The following is a 12,079-nucleotide window of genomic DNA, read 5'->3' as shown; positions in this document are numbered from 1 at the left end:
TCTCAGGTCCCCAAATCCTCTATTAGGCTACGGCGAACCAGAAGTGAAGACTTTTACTTCCCTTTGGACTATGGTACATTGAAAACCAAGAAAAACAATCACTGAAGCAGATGGTTGTCAACACAGGTCTAGTTATTCTCCTTGTGACTGAACATATTTATTCATATTTATTTATATAATGCCAGGAGACCACACAGCACTTTACCATTGGGAATAAATAGTAATAAAACAAGACCAATAATAACCTTCAAACAACAAAGATAATTTAAGCTTTGGTTGTAGCTAATTATGTTATGTTAATGTATGCCAGTTATATGGCTATTATGTATGTATGTATTTTTATTGTGCCTTGATAAAGGCTGATCAAAACTTCAGATTTTATCTTTTTACTACTGTATGTCCACTGCTCAACCTTTCTCCTAGCTACAGTATGGTGATCATCCGGATGCAGACCTTGGCCAATATTTACTAAGAATTCGAGTTTGTCCGATTTTTTTTCTAAGTCCCAATCCGGGAATTCACTAAGCACCAATCTCGGCAGTGTTTGGACTATTCGGAATGGTTTGATTTGCAAAGTTCCGAAATACGAATGAATAGACCATCGGTCAAACGCGGCTGTTATTTCATAGAATACGGGCATTCACTATTCATTCGTATTTGGGTGTTAGTCTCTGAGTGCTCAAGTGTGGGTCTATTTTTTTTCGATTCGTTAAAAAAAGCAGCAAAAAAATAGACCTGCTTTTTCCAGTCGAGTTTGGATAACTATGCACGGATCAGTGAGATCTGTGCATGGTTATCTATGGGAAAGGGTCTGTTTAGTGTAAAAACTGAAACAAAAATTGCGTGGGGTCCCCCCTCCTAAGCATAACCAGCCTCGGGCTCTTTGAGCCGGTCCTGGTTGAAAAAATCTGGGGGGGGAAATGACAGGGGTTCCCCCATATTTAATCAACCAGCACCGGGCTCTGCGCCTGGTCCTGGTTCCAAAAATACGGGGGACAAAAAGCGTAGGGGTTCCCCGTATTTTTGAAACCACACCGGGCTCCACTAACCAGGTACACCAGCCACCCAAGGGCCAGGGGTGAAGCCCGAGGCTGTCCCCCCCCCCCATCCAAGGGCGGCGGATGGGGGGCTGATAGCCTTTTGAAAAAATTTGAATATTGTTTTTAGTAGCAGTACTACAAGACCCAGCAAGCCTCCCCGCAAGCTGGTACTTGGAGAACCACAAGTACCAGCATGCGGTGGAAAACCGGGCCCGCTGGTACCTGTACTACTACTACTAAAAAATACCCGGAAAAAAACAGGACACACACACCGTGAAAGTATAATTTTATTACATACATGCACACCTCCATACATACATACTTACCTATGTTCACATGAGGCTCTGTCCTCTTGTCCTTGTAGAATCCTTGGGGAACCTGTGAAAAAAATTATACTCACATAATCCAGTGTAGAATCAGACCTTTGTATAATCCACGTACTTGGCAAAATAATAAAACGAAAACCCGACCACGCACTGAAAGGGGTCCCATGTTTACACATGGGACCCCTTTCCCCGACTGCCAGAACCTCCCCTGACTCCTGTCAAAGAGGGTCCCTTCAGCCAATCAGGGAGCGCCACGTCGTGGCACTCTCCTGATTGGCTGTGTGCTCCTGTAGTGTCTGTCAGGCAGCACACGGCAGAGATACAATGTAGCGCCTATGCGCTCCATTGTATCCAATGGTGGGAACTTTGCGGTCAGCGGTGAGGTTACTTTCGGTCAACCGCTGACCGCAAAGTTCCCACCATTGGATACAATGGAGCGCATAGGCGCTACATTGTATCTCTGCCGTGTGCTGCCTGACAGACACTACAGGAGCACACAGCCAATCAGGAGAGTGCCACGACATGGCGCTCCCTGATTGGCTGAAGGGACCATCTTTGACAGGAGTCAGGGGGGGTCCTGGCAGTCGGGGAAAGGGGTCCCATGTGTAAACATGGGACCCCTTTCAGTGCGTGGTCGGGTTTCCGTTTTTTTGTTTTGCCAAGTACGTGGATTATACAAAGAATACAAGATACCCTGGATTATGTGAGTATAATTTTTTTCACAGGTACCCCAAGGATTCTACAGGGACAAGAGGACAGAGCCTTGTGTGAACATAGGTAAGTATGTATGTTTGGAAGTGTGCATGTATGTAATAAAATTATACTTTAACGGTGTGTGTGTGTCCTGTTTTTTTTCCGGGTATTTTTTTAGTAGTAGTACTACAGGTACCAGCAGGCCCGGTTTTCCACCGCATGCTGGTACTTGTGGTTCTCCAAGTACCAGCTTGCGGGGGAGGCTTGCTGGGACTTGTAGTACTGCTACTAAAAACAATATTCACATTTTTTCAAAAGGCTATCAGCCCCTCATCCGCCGCCCTTGGATGGGGGGGACAGCCTCGGGCTTCACCCCTGGCCCTTGGGTGGCTGAAGGGGGGGGACCCCTTGATTTAAGGGGTTCCCACTCCTCCAGGGTACCCCGGCCAGGGGTGACTAGTTGGGTATGTAATGCCAGGGCCGCAGGGACCAGTATAAAAGTGTCCCCCGGCTGTGGCATTATGTACCTGGCTAGTGGAGCCCGGTGCTGGTTTCAAAAATACGGGGGACCCCTACGCTTTTTGTCCCCCGTACTTTTGGAACCAGGACCAGGCGCAGAGCCCGGTGCTGGTTGATTAAATATGGGGGAACCCCTGTCATTTTTTCCCCCAGGATTTTTTCAACCAGGACCGGCTCAAAGAGCCCGAGGCTGGTTGTGCTTAGGAGGGGGGACCCCACGCAATTTTTTTCAGATTTTTTAAGACTTTAATCAACTTTTTAAGGTACACAATGAAGCCCTGCACGGATCTCACAGATCCGGCCGGGATTCCTTGTGTTTTGTCAGGCAGTGTTTTACTCATCACTCCCGTAAAACACTGCCTGATATTACGAATCACATCGACATCGGAAAAAACGAATGTGCAAAACTCGGCAGCTTAGTGAATGATCGTATCAGGATTCAAAAAGTTGCAGTAAAATGCACCCGATACCATTCGAGTTCAAATACCCTTCAAAACGGCCAAAACATGAATCTTTGTAAATATACCCCCTTATTGGACCACCCACTGATGATCAGACTGTCATTGCAAAACACAAACAGAAAACAGAAGTTAAGGGAAAGTGTTTCTTACCTTGTTTTCAATAAAAGGACCAGAGAGTGGACACGTTCTGTGCAGAAAGGAGAAGAAAGATTAAATGTTAGCAATGAAAACACTGAGGGGCTCTGCAGCAGGAATGGGATACGGTCGTTAGGTCGACACAGCTTAGGTCAACAGTCATTGGGTCGACCACTGAAGGTCGACATGCATTATGTCGACATGGTAAGTATGTTGACATGATCATTAGGTCGACAGGTCAAAAGGTCGACAGGTCAAAATGTCGACATGAGTTTAAACCAAAAAAAAAAAAGGGATTTTTCCATACTTGACAATCCACGTGGACTATGATTGGAACGGTAACCTGTGCCGAGCGAAGCGGTAGTGGAGAGAGGCACCTTGCCGAAGCATGGCGAGCGAAACGAGCCATGCGAAGGGACACGGTGCACTAATTGGGGTTCCCCGTCACTTTATGAAGAAAATGACACCAAAAACAGTCCAAAAGCTCATGTCGACCTTTTCACCTGTCGATCGACCTAATTCCCATGTCGACCTAGTGCACGTCGACCTAATGCCCATGTCGACCTTCAGTGGTCGACCTAATGACTGTCGACCTAAGTTGAGTCGACCCAACGACCCGTACCCGGCAGGAACATTTCAGAGAGGGTATCTAGTGAAGATGAGTCTTGGACAGAAAGATTAATATTAGAGGTGTTGGTGGCAGCAGAGATAAGACAGAGTAGAGCCAAGTGATAACAGGATGCAGATACTAGAACAGACACAGACAAGTGTATTTATAGAAGGAGAGAAGACAATGTAGTGAGTGTACGATAGATAGTTGAGGTGTTAGAGATGAGTATGTACAAAGTGATGCATAGAGGACATCTTACAGTGATATCATATATTGTATATTCCCCACAAGCGGTACATTCAACATTATATTATCACTTGTGTAATGTATACATAGCATAACAAGCATCTGCAGCTTTACTGACATCAACCACACTATGGCCCAGATTTATTAAGCCTTGGAAAGTGATAAATTGCACAGTGATAAAGTACCAACCAATCAGCTCCTAACTGTCATGTTACAGGCTGTGTTTGAAAAATGACAAATAGGGGCTGGTTGGATGGTGCTTTATCACTGTGCAATGTATCACTCTCCAAGGCTTGATAAATCTGGTCCTCAATTACAGAAAACACCAGGAAAGTGATAGAGATACCCCATAATACTGCAAGTATACTGACAAAAATATCGGACACTATAGGAAACTCTGATGTACATGCAATATGTGTATGGAAACCTAGTTATGAATCATATTTATATCATCAATAACTCTTAGTAAACTATATGTTGTAAAGATTCCACATAAATTTGCCACTCAAATTATGTCTCTATACACTTAATCAAAGTATAGGTTATCCACTTCATATAAATTTGTATTCTTTGTCATCTATATGCTCATATCATCATCAGAAATATGTACAGTATGACACAGTCATGTTCAACATCGCTGCAGAACATTACATTGTGTCAGACAACCAATTGTATAATACAGCAATGCCACTGTATGAATAGCCCTATGAATGCACTGTATATAAATGCACTTTTATAAAAAACCAACAGCCTGTTTGCTAGCTAAGCCAAAAAATGGACATTACAGCAGTACTTGTAGTGTACGCAGGGGCAGTATACCTCTCATTATAATCACAGAGGTAGAGCAGACATCAAGATTGGAATTTAATATATATGACAAGGGAATATGTACAGAGCAGGTGGCAAGAACATTTGCAGGGACAGAATATTAAACCTTGGAAGTGTTGGGATCGTACAATAGTAGGATGGCTTATATGCATAGACGCCAGAATTTGGAAATCATTATTACAGACGTGGCCATGTTCCTCTTTGCTGCGATTCGGCATGCTGCATCACGGGCCGGGCTGCAACGATTCGAAGCCGGCGAACGCTCCATTAATTACTAATAGAACGAAAGGAGCAATTGTCGGCTGTGAATAGCCGCAATTCGGCGCAGCATGCAGCACCGCAGCAAAGATGAACATGGCTACATCTGTATACTAGGGCCAATAAACTCTTGGCATGACGCTGTATTGTATATTTGCTCCTATAATACAGAGGCTAGATACACAAATTAAGATTTGCATCTTACACAAAATAAAATAAGTGACATTGTGTAAAATCAGGCACTGTGTATGTGTCTGGTAAGTGGGGTTTTACAGCAGCAGCTAATATATCTATGTGTATAGTCAAATTATTCAATGGGTTATTAGGGATATTAATGGGATTTGACATTTTAGCATGAAGGGTGGTTAATGGTTAAAGCCATTAAGGAAACTCATAGATTACTTTTAACATATGTATAATACCAAATATACACATTTATTGGGAGTAAGGTCATATGTTGTTCTTTATAATGAACAAATTATTTTTGTACTAAAGAATGAAGTCAATATTTTGCAAAGGATAAATTATGTTATTACGTCATAGGCAATGCTTATAACACTATAGATAACACTATTAGCTGGCTTCAGGGAGACCTGGGCTTCACAGGGGCTATACAGGTATGGTAAGTATGCAAACAAAGATATATATATTATATATATAGTTACATATTTACCATACCTGTATAGCCCCTGTGAAGTAAGTTAATATCACTTGCATACAGTATTATAATATTACATTGTATATAGTTAGGATCATATCTGCAGTGTAAAGTTAAGGATTATAATGAAATTATGCTTAACAAATAACATGGTATATCATGTCAGTGACTATGGAAGATATAAGATAGTATTTCCGCAACAAATGGTGCAGGATAATCATCTATTGAGCTACATACAAGTCCTAACATTACCTGCAGAGTGTGCTGAGATATGTACTAGTTCCTTATCAACTTGAAGGATTGACAAAGCCTCATGCAGCATGATGTGTGCAGGTCACACAGCTTGCAGGACAGTGGACAGTACCCTAGTTCTGCTATCCAGATGAAACATGGATATAACATGGGACAATATGGTGTTGTCACTTGTGGTAATACCTGTGTCTTCCATTTTGACCTCTGCCTTCACCCATCTTTTCTGATTACTTTAATGTATTTCATTTATGATATTTTGTTATTATTATTTTATTTCTTAATACAGTTATATAGCACACACTTATTCCATTATTCATATTTACATCAGTCCAATCCCCAGCGGTCTTACACTTTATATTCCCAATCACATATACAGTCACACATGTACAATTACAGGTTCATTTATTTTTTCTTTTGTCAGAAGCTGATTAACCTACCAGCATGTTTTAGCATTGATGGAGAAAACTTGGGCACTCGGAGGAAGCCCCCCTAAACACTGTGGAAACATGCAAACTCCTCACAGACAGTGCCTTCCTAGAAATCAAAGCCTGTGTGATGAGGAGGCTGCAAGGTAACCACTGCACCACCCGTGCCAGCCATATGTACTGTACGTGTGTGTATGTATATATATATATATATATATATATATATATATAGAGAGAGAGAGAGAGAGAGAGAGAGAAAGAGAGAGAGATGTACACATCTGTGTTTCAAACCTCTGTTCATGTAGGCCCTCACTCTGCATGCATGGATATCTGCATGACCATTGTGTTCAACCTGAGTGCAGTGCACTGTGTACCTGCTGTGTGTATCTGCCCAATAACTTACCCCAGGCCTGGCTGCTCACTCTGCCTTGGTGACAATAGAACATGTGCCCTCTTTTGTTCTCTTATATCCTCATCTCCTACCTTATTAGGAACATGTCATCTGTCTAAATCTATTGTGGGCTGCTGGCCCCCCTCCCCTTGCCAAATCTATTATCCAGTCCCACACCATTCACCTACAGACTATTGTCTTGGCATTTAGGGTGGGGGTGTGTGCGTACGTTTGTGCGTCTGTGTAACACAACCCCTGAATGACAGAGAGCAGATTGTCAGTGACACAATAAAGCAGGTTAGCCATGTATGGAGAGGCTAGTACCTCTTAAAATTTCACACCCCTTCCCCCTTCTCTGCACTCCTTGACCCCTCTGCCCTTTGCAAGAGCTGGATTTAGGATACACTTGTGTGCATTCCTGAGCCCTGGACAATAGGCAGAGGAGTGACAGTGAGGAGCTATTTCAGGGACTGCGGTGGCCTTGAGCTGTCTACATCCAGTACAGAGAATCCCCTCTTCACAACAATATTCTGTCTTCACAACCTTTTGTTTCAGAAAGTTATTTTTAAGATGCAGCTGATCAGAATACTCACTGTGTTAACTAATTCAGTCCGGCATCCAAAAGAGTCTTGAGCCACAGATAAGCCTATTGTCCCGTAGATACAGCAGTGACAATATATGGGTTAGGTACTGCATGTTTCTCCTCACAAATAACAGTAAGTCAGCAGAGGAAATAACCACATGTTTATGCTGCATTATTATTCAGGTTGAGTATCCCATATCCAAAATGCTTGGGCCCAGAAGTATTTTGGATATCGGATTTTTCCGTATTGTGGAATAATTGCATACCATAATGAGATATCAAGGTGATGGGACCTAAGTCTAAGCACAGAATGCATTTGTGTTTCATATACACCTTATACACACAGCCTGAAGGTAATTGTAGCCAATATGTTTAATAACTTTGTGCAAAGTTTGTGTACATACACACAATTCATTTATGTTTCGTAATTCATATACACCTTATACACACAGTCTGAAGGCCATTTAATACAATATTTTTAATAATTTTGTGTATTAAACAAAGTCTGTGTACATTGAGCCATCAGAAAACAAAATTTTCACTATCTCAATCTCACTCAAAAAGTTCAGTATTTCTGAATATTCCGTAATTCGGAATATTTGGATATGGGATACTCAACCTGTACACTGTTCAGTTGCAGCGTGAGTTACAATAGAACAGGACATATAAATACTTAAAGAATTGTATAGGTATAACTGTATAATCTTATGTAAAACATAGACAGCAGACTGTCCATTTGGAAAGTGAATTCATTTTGATTAAACAGATTGGAAAATGTGATGTGATATGAGGTAATGGAAATGTACTTTAAAATACTGTGGCATATTTAAAATGTGCATTTTTGCATATAGTTAGTGATACGTGACTATGTAAAGATAACAGACAATGCAGCCATTCAGCTGCTCATAAGAATGCTATAGAAAGCAAGACCTTCTAAAACGATAGCTGAAAGAACAGGAAGGTTCCTAGGAATTGTGGGTAGAAACATGGAAGTGTCAGTGGTGCATTTTCATGGGCTTGTATGCATCGTGGCTGGTTGTTGGTGTACACCGGGCTGATGAAGACGACACAGTATTTGCATAATGTACTATGATTAATGTTCCTGTACTAGGTCACTTAAACCATATTCTAGTACTGCTAAATGCTTCAACTTGCACCACATCCCATCAGTAAGAAAAGAAAGTAATCCGCCCATAACAGAAAATAATCATACATTTCCTCATTCCGGCACTCCATCGCTCTTACCCCAGCATCAGTGCAGATATAAATAAAGGGGCTGATTCAGAGGTGGACACTATTCCGATTTGATGGTTGCGATGTTGAACCGATGCTGCATCTTTGGACACAGCCAGCGGGTTAGAGAAGGAGGCAGTGGGCAACGTTTTGCACAAGACAGCATTGGCATAGTTTCGTAAAGCCGCTATGTCAACATTTGAGCCAACCTCTGAATCACGCCCAAAATACGTAAGAAAGGGGCAAGTACAGCCTGCCAACCCTGCATTTCTGCCACCCTAAATCTATGCGAATGTGGCCTTTCTACAAATCATACTTACCTGCTCTCCTGGTAAGGCCTGGAGGCCCCGAAAATCAGCTGGCGATCATGGCCATCCCGGAAAAGTTGGCAGAGCTGGCCACTGCTGTTAGCAGAACAATGATGCGATTCACACTGGATTGCATCATCGTAGCCACGCCCCCTGCTGTACAATGGAGGTAACCTCAGCATTGTATAGCGGAGGGAATGGCCACTATGATACCGCCTCTTATGCCTTGCTCTCTTGCCCCATGAGGCCGCAAACAAAAATCCACAATCTTGTGGCTACCGGAAGTGTGGCATAGTTGATTGAATTTTCCCCTTAGTGTATCCCTAGAAATAATTGCAAGATTTGAACACCATTCAGACTATTAGACTCATGAACAGAATCAAATGTCCATTTGCTACCATCACCAAGGGACTAATTTTAGATTTAAAAGCACTTGTAATGCTGCCAGATAGGATGTAGGACTGTAGATACTGCAGTACTTCTCCAACTGTCAGACAAAAGCTAAAGGAGTCTCTTGGGGGTTTTAATATATTGAAGGGGTGAGATATAAGCTCTTTCAGCCTTTACATTATCCAGGCTCCCGTATTGGTAACATGTGTCTGAGTATTTACTTTATGGTTAGGTCATTAAAAATGGACTGCATTACTTCAGAAAACAGGTATCATTGTTCATTATGGAGCATATAAAGCACAGTCTTCTTGTAAGTCTTCTACTGCAAGTAATGGAAACAATGAAATATCTTGTGTGTCAGTACACTGTGTGCTTGTGCCCTTGTAGCTGCCAGAAAAGAGCCGCCATTGTTTGCTGTGTCAGTGGTACAAAAGGTTCTGCATTTCTCTGCATGAAAAACAAAGGCGCGTATTTGTTACAGTTACAAGCTGCGCATGTGATTATGTCATAAGAATGTACAGAGAGACTGTACCCTACTTATCAGTGAGGGCTACTGTATTGGTCTAAAGTGATTCAGTAAAATATATAGATACTGTAGTCTATAGTCTGTACAGACATTTTGGTGGCTGAACCAATATTCCTAAGAATTCACTAAAAACCTGTGACATAGCTGCGGCGCAAAAATAGAAACACAGAACTATACGACAAAAAATAAGCTAGTCTGCCCTCTTTTGTTTTGTATCTATTAGATGATTGATACATCTATATGTCTCATCAATAGGTGTCTCTCTCATTCTCGTGGAGGGAGTGTGATAGACCATTCAGAAATTACAATGTTTATTGGTCCTTTGCTCACAGAACCCTCCAAAACATCACACAGCCTGTATTATTGCCTGGGATTACATTTTAATATAGGCTGAGTGCCCCTAACCTGAGGGTACTCATTCTTAACTCTAGTTCCAGGCAGCAGTATAGGTGGTAGTGTAGCTTTAAGATACGTCTTCAGTATAGTACAGTACAGTACAGGGCCAGATTAACAATGGGGCAGATGGAGCTCCAGGTCCAGGCCTTCCCATAAAAATAGGCCCATCATAATGGCAGCGTGAAGATGACCAGCCACCCAACTGGCCACACTATAGGCCATAAATCGTAAGTATTTAAATAGTTTTTCTAGTTTTCTCAGAAATATATGATTTTTTTTGTGTGTTTTTATGTACTTAGCGAAACAGTGGGGCCGATAGTGTAAGAGGTGTACACACCCATGTGGCTCTTGCCCATACTTGCCTACTCTCCCGGAAGCTGCGGGAGGCTCCCATTTTTTGGGGTAGCCCCCCGCACCCCCAGAAAAGTAGGCAGGTCTCCCGCATCCTGCTCGCACCCTAGTGATGCGGGCAGTATGGAGACATACTCTCCCGTATTCGCTGGTCCGTGGGGAGGGGAAGGGGTTCAAATGACGCAAATTGCGTCATTTTAGCCCCACCCCTGTCCCGCGACCAGAGAATCGCGGCATTTACCGGATGTGGTGGCGGGACTTGATGATGTCACAGTCCGGCCCCGCCCCCCGAAGTCTCCTGCATCGTCTCCTCTCCGGTAGACGGAGAGAAAGTATGTAAGTATGCTCTGGCCCCATCCACACCCACACTGATCACAGCTCCTCCGCATCTCACAGTAGGCCCTTAAACATTTTCAGCTCCAGGCCCATGTGGCTCTTAATCCGGCCCTGGTACAGTAAATCATATTTATAGACAGGATGTGTTTATGACTTTTTTGTCGTTTTAGGGCCTGTTTATCAAATTAGGTCCTACAAACATGCAGAAAGAAACAGCTGCTTCCCAATGATTAAGGCAGTAATAAGTATCCTGACAATGTAATAGAGCTAGAATGCAGGAGGTATCGGATTTTAAAATTACCCTAAATAACATTCCAAATTACTGCAGATATGAAGAGATAAGGAATGTCTTGCGGGGAATTAACCAAAGTTATGTGTAGACAGCTTATATGTTTATATATTGGGGAAAAAACTGTAATCAATTCCAGTTTGTCCTATTTTCCATCATTTTACACCAATTCTTCCTGTTCCTTTGTAAAACATAAATAGATGTATCAATTAGATGTGAATATAATTTGGATGCTTACAATTATCACAGGAGGTTTATAGAAGCTTTGTGGCTATAGCCAGCATAATGGGCTAATGTTGGTGGTACAGGAGCTTTGATGCCATATGCAAGGTCATTATCGCCTGCAGTCATGACTGTGCGGTTTTCATCTTCTAAGCTGATGGATTTCCCTTCCTTTAATGTGGAAATTATTTTATAAACCCCACACAAGAATCTTATATAACAATACAACAGGCATTCTGCAACATATGCTAGCATTGCCTGCCTCTGTAACTACAGCTAATATCACTTCCAAGCCATGGCTGTTACAGATAAAAGAAATACCGACAGCTTGCGGCTCCTATGTATGTAAATGCCTGGCTAATAAGTACTACATGCTGCAGAATGAAAAGGAGCCTATCTATAGTGCCATGGGAAATGGAAAGTTAAACAATTTCTTGTGAACCAAAGAAGAAAACGATTTACCTAAAATTCACATTCACATAAAGGGCCCTATTTATCATGATTCACATTTTTCACGTGCATGTGATAAATCATTTCTAAAGTCTAAATTCGCAAAGTGAAAATTTATACCTTCTGTGGAATGTAGCATTGGTCTCTTGCTGG

The 12,079-nt window shown here is 42.2% G+C and overlaps 1 protein-coding gene across 1 annotated transcript in view; it reads right to left on the bottom strand.

Annotated features, from left to right (window-relative positions):
• LOC134892430 (myosin-6) overlaps nt 1-6,922 on the bottom strand; it is a 48,695-nt gene extending 41,773 nt beyond the window's left edge. Inside the window, exons 1-2 of the mRNA XM_063913609.1 lie at nt 6,855-6,922; nt 3,190-3,226 (exon numbers count right to left, since the gene is read on the bottom strand). The gene's annotated coding sequence lies outside the window, so the exon portion shown is untranslated. The remainder of the gene's footprint in view (nt 1-3,189; nt 3,227-6,854) is intronic.
• Nucleotides 6,923-12,079: the final 5,157 nt, after the last annotated feature.

Source organism: Pseudophryne corroboree, chromosome 1, assembly GCF_028390025.1.
Source record: "Pseudophryne corroboree isolate aPseCor3 chromosome 1, aPseCor3.hap2, whole genome shotgun sequence".
Classification (NCBI taxonomy): domain Eukaryota; kingdom Metazoa; phylum Chordata; class Amphibia; order Anura; family Myobatrachidae; genus Pseudophryne; species Pseudophryne corroboree.
Note: the sequence above shows the minus strand (reverse complement) of the source record. Positions and strands in the feature narration are given on the sequence as shown.